Here is a 7853-nt window from a genome sequence, read left to right on the forward strand (position 1 = left end):
GTGTCATGTTTGGGGTATAATCTCTTGAGGTTTCATGCTTTTGAGGCTTGCATTCTCATCATCCTTTTAGTTGCTGCTGTCCAGAAAATTAGGTGCAAATAAAAGGGTTTTGAGCTTGGTTAATTAGTTAGTTAAGTGCCTAAATCTTAACTAACTTAAAGGGTGGTGTTGGTGCATCAAAGGATTGGGTTTTACACACTTGTTAATCATATTCATCATCACTTATTAACCTCCTAACTTGGAGAAGGTATAACCTCTAAACTACTTCTATTTTGCATGCATATTCATGACTTGATGTCTAATTGGAATTCAAACTAATTGGTCAAATATATACACTTGTTTTGTTAATATATCATGCTTCCGCTTGCTATAAATCCTACTAAATTGGTTTACTGATTATGTTGACATTAAGAACATGTTGTTATATTGAATTCCAACAATGGTATCAGAGCCGAAGTTGTTGAAATATGCTTCAAGATGTTTGATTATACCCACTATATTTGCAATCTACTAACATGCATGAAAGTAGATTGCAAAAATTTATGGATTTGGGTGGGTAGGAGGTTTAGGCCGAAATATTTAGGGTTCCAAAATGGGTTTTGGGCTCTTGCAATTTGGTCATATTTGGTTGCATGTTCATGTTCACAATCATAGCCTTGACCTTGTGTTTGGTTGGATGTTTGAATAATTTATATTTATTCATTTGGTATGTAATATTAATTCATTCATTTGGTTTGTAATAATATTCATTTGGTTATGTAATTTATTTTATATTTGGTATGTAAAATAGATTAGGTTGTATTTCATTTTCTAGAAAAAATGTATTAGGATATTTTTTTTGTAAAAATGAAGATACAAGACGAAGACTTGGAAGATGCATTTGGATGCAATATTAAGTGGGAGATTTTGAAATCTTCTACTTAGTGTTTTAACCCTTAACCGGTGACATTTGTTTTCGGCTAAACAAATGTCTACCAAATTGGCTTGATTGTGAACACATTAGTCTTGCATGCTTGGTTGTATATTGTGTTTGTATGTTTGGTTGATACAAGTTAATCACAAGTTAACCACAAGCAAAACGACAATTTAAATGGTTAAATTATAATGACATTAACAAATGGTTATTAAGAACAACAAAAGGATTATACATAATAAATGGTTTATTATCAAAGTAGTAAAATTGGATTTATTACATGACATGAAAATAGATTTCAAATGAACCATACACTAAATGCATGTTGGTATATGGTATAAAAGTTTTCTCAAACTAGAATTAATGAAAACTTAAAACCCTTTACACACTAGGTTAACAAGTTTAAAGCCATCCTATTGTATGACACTTAGACGTATTAGGGAACTTATAATGGGATAAAGGTCACCTAACTATTATGAGCTAACTAATATGATTAAGGTAAATTTCACACACTTGTGGGATAAAGGTCACCTAACCACTTGTATGTTAAGTTTACATGTCTATACAAGTAGGACGACTTGATTTGGAAATCATGAACTTAGGGTCACCGAAGCATGATGAACAAATAGGCGTTGATGGGATAATATGCCATGCAAAAGGATTGCATGATCCCATAACTTAGAAGTTGTAAAAGGATTGCAATTGTCATATAATGACTACCTAGCTAAATCAAATGACGGGATAAAGGTCACCTAACTGAAATTTGGTTAACCGTTAGATTCTAAAATTTAATAAATATCAATTGGATTTAAAGGGTATTGATTGTTAAAATAAAATTAATACTTAAAGGACTTTGTTAAATTTTGTAGATGGCCACAATAACAACAACAACATTCCAAATGAACCAATAAACTTTAACAACCTATCGTTGAGGTCAATCCTCGAAAAGGAAAAACTCAACCATACGAACTTCATGGATTGGTTCCGCAATCTAAGAATTTTCCTCAAACTAGAGGACAGGGTGTATGTGTTGGAAGACCCCATTCCCGATCAACCGGACGAGGATGATACGGAAGGCATGGCTTATTGGGAGAAATATTGCACCGATTCGTTGCAAGTTTCTTGCCTCATGCTTAAGACTATGATACCTGAACTCCAAAAGGATTTTGAGCATCATAGTGCATATGACATGATCACACAGTTGAAGGAGATATTCCTTCAACAAGCTCGTGTCGAGCGCTTTGAAACGGTCCGAGCGCTTCATGCATGTCGGATGGACGACTCCCAATCCGTTTCATCTTATGTCCTTAAGATGAAAAGCCTAATTGATCGAGCAAACCGTCTAAATTGCAACGTGTCTAATGAATTAGCCACAGACCTTATTCTCAACTCATTGTCAAAAAGGTTTGACACATTTGTAATGAATTACAACATGAATGGTTGGGATAAAAGCATTGGCGAATTACATGCCATGCTTAAGACGGCAGAAGCAAGCTTGGGTAAAAGGGCTTCACCCGTGTTTACGATCAATGAAGGCTGGTCCAAAAATAATAAGCCGAAGGCGGCTAAGAGGAAAGGACCCACCTACCAAGGCAAGGGCAAGGGAAAGGGGAAGATGGTTATGTAGTGACCCGAACTTTTCCATGTTTATATATATTAAATGAAATTGATATTTACATGATTAAGTGTTTCCAACATGTTAAGCAATCAAACTTATTAAGACTTGATTAATTGGAATAGGTTTCATATAGACAAATGACCACCCAAGTTGACCGGTGATTCACGAACGTTAAAACTTGTAAAAACTATACGATGACATATATATGGTTATATATGTAGTTAAAATGATTTTATTATAAGTATGTATCTCATTAGGTATTTTAACAATGAGTTATATACATAAAAATGAGACTATTAAATTAAGAAACTCGAAAACGATATATATATAACAATTATCGTTATAACGTCTTACTAGGTACATATGAATCATATTAAGATATTGATACACTTGGTTAATTCTGTTAAATGATAAGTAAATATATCATTAAGTGTATTAACAATGAACTACATATTTAAAAATAAGACTACTAACTTAATGATTTTGAAACGAGACATATATGTAACGATTATCGTTGTAACGACATTTAATGTATATAGATCATATTAAGAGATATTCGTACATCATAATATCATGGTAATATAATAATTTAAAATCTCATTTGATATTATAAACATTGGGTTAAAAAAAGTTAACAAGATCGTTAACCTAAAGGTTTCAAAACAACATTTACATGTAACGACTAACGATGACTTAACGACTAAGTTAAAATGTATATACATGTAGTGTTTTAATATGTATTCATACACTTTTGAAAGACTTCAAGACACTTATCAAAATACTTCTACTTAACAAAAATGCTTACAATTACATCCTCGTACAGTTTCATCAACAAATCTACTCGTATGCACCCGTATTCGTACTCGTACAATACACAGCTTTTAGATGTATGTACTATTGGTATATACACTCCAATGATCAGCTCTTAGCAGTGAATGTGAGTCACCTAACACATGTGGGAACCATCATTTGGAAACTAGCATGAAATATCTCATAAAATTACAAAAATATGAGTAATCATTCATGACTTATTTACATGAAAACAAAATTAAATATCCTTTATATCTAATCCATACACCAACGACCAAAAACACCTACAAACACTTTCATTCTTCAATTTTCTTCATCTAATTGATCTCTCTCAAGTTCTATCTTCAAGTTCTAAGTGTTCTTCATAAATTCCAAAAGTTCTAGTTTCATAAAATCAAGAATACTTCCAAGATTGCAAGTTTACTTCCAAGTTTTCTAAATCCATTCCAAGTAATCATCCAAGATCAAGAAACCTTTGTTACTTACAGTAGGTTATCTTTCTAATACAAGGTAATAATCATATTCAAACTTTAATTCAATTTCTATAACTATAACAATCTTATTTCGAGTAAAAATCTTACTTGAAATTGTTTTCGTGTCATGATTCTGCTTCAAGAACTTTCAAGCCATCCAAGGATCCTTTGAAGCTAGATCCATTTCTCTCATTTTCAGTAGGTTTATCCAAGGAACTTGAGGTAGTAATGATGTTCATAACATCATTCGATTCATACTTAAAAAGCTGTCTTATTCAACGTTATAAACTTGTAATCACTAGAACATAGTTTATTCTAAACTTGTTCGCAAATAAAGTTAATCCTTCTAACTAGACTTTTAAAATCAACTAAACACATGTTCTATATCTATATGATATGCTAACTTAATGATTTAAAACTCGAAAACACGATAAACACCATAAAACTGGATATACGCCGTCGTAGTAAAACCGGGGGCTGTTTTGGTTGGGATAATTAAAAGCTAAGAAGAACTTTGATTTAAAAGCTATACTTCTGGAAAAATGATTTTTCTTATGAACATGAAACTATATCCAAAAATCATGGTTAAACTCAAAGTGAAAGTATGTTTTTCAAAATAGTCATCAAGATGTCGTTCTTTCGACGGAAATGACTACCTCTTTCAAAAACGACTTGTAACTTATATTTCTGACTATAAACTTATACTTTTTCTATTTAGATTCATAAAGTTAAGTTCAATACGAAACCGTGGCCACTAGAATCACTCAAAACGGATTAGAAACGAAGAAATGGCGAGTAAAACAAGATTGATAAAAACTACTCATTTTACCTACGTGAAAGTTAGTAATAAATCTATTCCAACCATAACCTAATCAACTTATATTGTATATTATGTAATCTTGAGATACCATAGACACGTATACAATGTTTCGACCTATCATGTCGACCCATCTATATATATTGCGGAAGAACCATAGACACTCTATATGTGAATGTTGGAGTTAGCTATACAGGGTTGAGGTTGATTCCAAAATATATATATAGTTTGAGTTGTGATCAATACTGAGATACGTATACACTGGGTCGTGGATTGATTCAAGATAATATTTATCGATTTATTTCTGTACATCTAACTGTGGACAACTAGTTGTAGGTTACTAACGAGGACAGTTGACTTAATAAACTTAAAACATCAAAATGTATTAAAAGTATTATAAATATATTTTGAACATACTTTGATATATATGTATATATTGTTATAGGTTCGTGAATCAACCAGTGGCCAAGTCTTACTTCCCGACAAAGTAAAAATCTGTGAAAGTGAGTTATAGTCCTACTTTTAAAATCTAATATTTTTGGGATGAGAATACATGCAGGTTTTATAAATGATTTACAAAATAGACACAAGTACATGAAACTACATTCTATGGTTGAATTATCGAAATCGAATACGCTCCTTTTTATTAAGTCTGGTAATCTAAGAATTAGGGAACAGACACCCTAATTGACGCGAATCCTAAAGATAGATCTATTGGGCCTAACAAACCCCATTTAAAGTACCGGATGCTTTAGTACTTCGAAATTTATATCATATCCGAAGGGTGTCCCGGAATGATGGGGATATTCTTATATATGCATCTTGTTAATGTCGGTTACCAGGTGTTCACCATATGAATGATTTTTATCTCTATGTATGGGATGTGTATTGAAATATGAAATCTTGTGCTCTATTGTTACGATTTGATATATATAGGTTAAACCTATAACTCACCAACATTTTTGTTGACCTTTAAAGCATGTTTATTCTCAGGTGAATTGAAAGGACCCGTCCTAATCCATCTGGACGAAGTCCATATCGATTATAAATGATTCACAATAGTTGATTACATCGCGAGGTACTTGACCTCTATATGATACATTTTACAAACATTGCATTCAATTTTAAAAGACAATCTTTCTTTACAATGAAAGTTGACGGCATACAAACCATTTCATAATATATCCAAACTATAAACGACTTAATAATAATCTTGATAAACTCAAAGACTCGAATACAACGTCTTTTGAAATATGCCATGAATGACTCCAAGTAATATTTCTAAAATGAGCAAATGCACAGCGGAAGATTTCTTTCATACCTGAGAATAAACATGCTTTCAAGTGTCAACCAAAAGGTTGGTGAGTTCATTAGTTTAACATAAATAATCATTTTCATCTTTTTAATAGACCACAAGATTTTCATTATCAGTTCTCATAAATAAAAGTCTCATGCATAGAGACAAAAATATCATTCATATGGATTGAACACCTGGTAACCGACATTTACAATATGCATATAAGAATATCCCCATCATTCCGGGATCCTCCTTCGGACATGATATAAATTTCGAAGTACTAAAGCATCCGGTACTTTAGATGGGACTTGTTGGGCCCGATAGATCTATCTTTAGGATTCGCGTCAATTAGGGTGTCTGTTCCCTAATTCTTAGATTACCAGACTTAATAAAAAGGGGCATATTCGATTTCGATAATTCAACCATAGAATGTAGTTTCACGTAATTGTGTCTATTTCGTAAAACAGTTATAAAAAGTTGCGCATGTATTCTCAGCCCAAAAATATAAAGGGTAAAAAGGCAAATAAAACTCACGCATATAAATATTGCAAAACAGTTAATAAAGCATTTGCATATATTCTCAGCCCAAAAATGTAAAGAGTAAAAAGGGAATCAAATGAAACTCACACATATAAATATTATAAAACAGTTAATAAAGCATTTGCATGTATTCTCAGTCCAAAATGTAATGAGTAAAAAGGGAGCAAATGAACTCACAATACTGTATTTTGTAGTAAAAATACATATGACGAATCTGAACAATGCAGGGTTGGCCTCGGATTCACGAACCTATATCATTTGTATATCTATTAAAACATATACTAGTAATCGATTAATTCTATTTATTATTAATGATGTACTTGTTACATTAATAATTTATAAGTTTCATTATTCATTTATATTTTCATTTTATATAAGTAGATATCTTAATATATTTAAATTATGTAACTTAAATATGTTTTGTATATAAAAATCTTTATCTTTGTACGTATAACCTTAACAACGTTATTAAAACTTTTAATTTTTAGTAGTCATAATTATTTTAACAATGATAATATAAATAATTTTGATAATTATAATAATTGTAGTTTTAATGGTAGTACAATAATAATTTTTGTAATAATAATAATAGTTAAAATAATTAATGATTATACTAGTAATAACCATAATAATAATAATCATATTCGTAATAATAATAATAATACTCATAGTTATGTTAATAATAATAATAATAATACTTTTTGTACATAACGATATTACTTAATAATAACTAAAACGCCAAAATTAATAATATCACTAATAATAATAATAATAATAATAATAATAATAATAATAATAATAATAATAATAATAATAATAATAATAATATAATAATAATAATAATAATAATAATAATAATAATAATAATAATAATAATAATAATAATAATAATAATAATAATAATAATAATAATAATAATAATAATAATAATAATAATAATAATAATAATAATAATAATAATAATAATAATAATGGATAGAATAAAGTGTATACCCTTCCCAAAAAGAATTGCTCCAAATGGGACTCGAACCCTCGACCTCTCGCAAACACGCAAACGTCCTAAACCATATCTCCCATTCTTTCTTTCTGTTTTAATTCTCTGAGCAAAACAATATAACCCGTATAACTTATTCCTCTTCTTCTTTAACAATGCAGTCGATCTGCAACTCTCTACTTCCATTTTTTTTTTATTGTTTTGATTTTTGACTTGTATTTGAAACAGGCACGATCCAGGTGAGGGTTTGAATTGATTTATAACAGAAAAAGAAATAAAAAAATCAGTAGCAGCAGAAAGTAATTACTCATGATGAATACGATGAACTTCAACATCAAAATCAAATTTTAAGAGTGTTTCAGCCCTCGACCATAACATGAAGAAAATCCTA

The sequence above is a fragment of the Rutidosis leptorrhynchoides genome, chromosome 5 (assembly GCF_046630445.1).
Source record: "Rutidosis leptorrhynchoides isolate AG116_Rl617_1_P2 chromosome 5, CSIRO_AGI_Rlap_v1, whole genome shotgun sequence".
Taxonomy (NCBI): domain Eukaryota; kingdom Viridiplantae; phylum Streptophyta; class Magnoliopsida; order Asterales; family Asteraceae; genus Rutidosis; species Rutidosis leptorrhynchoides.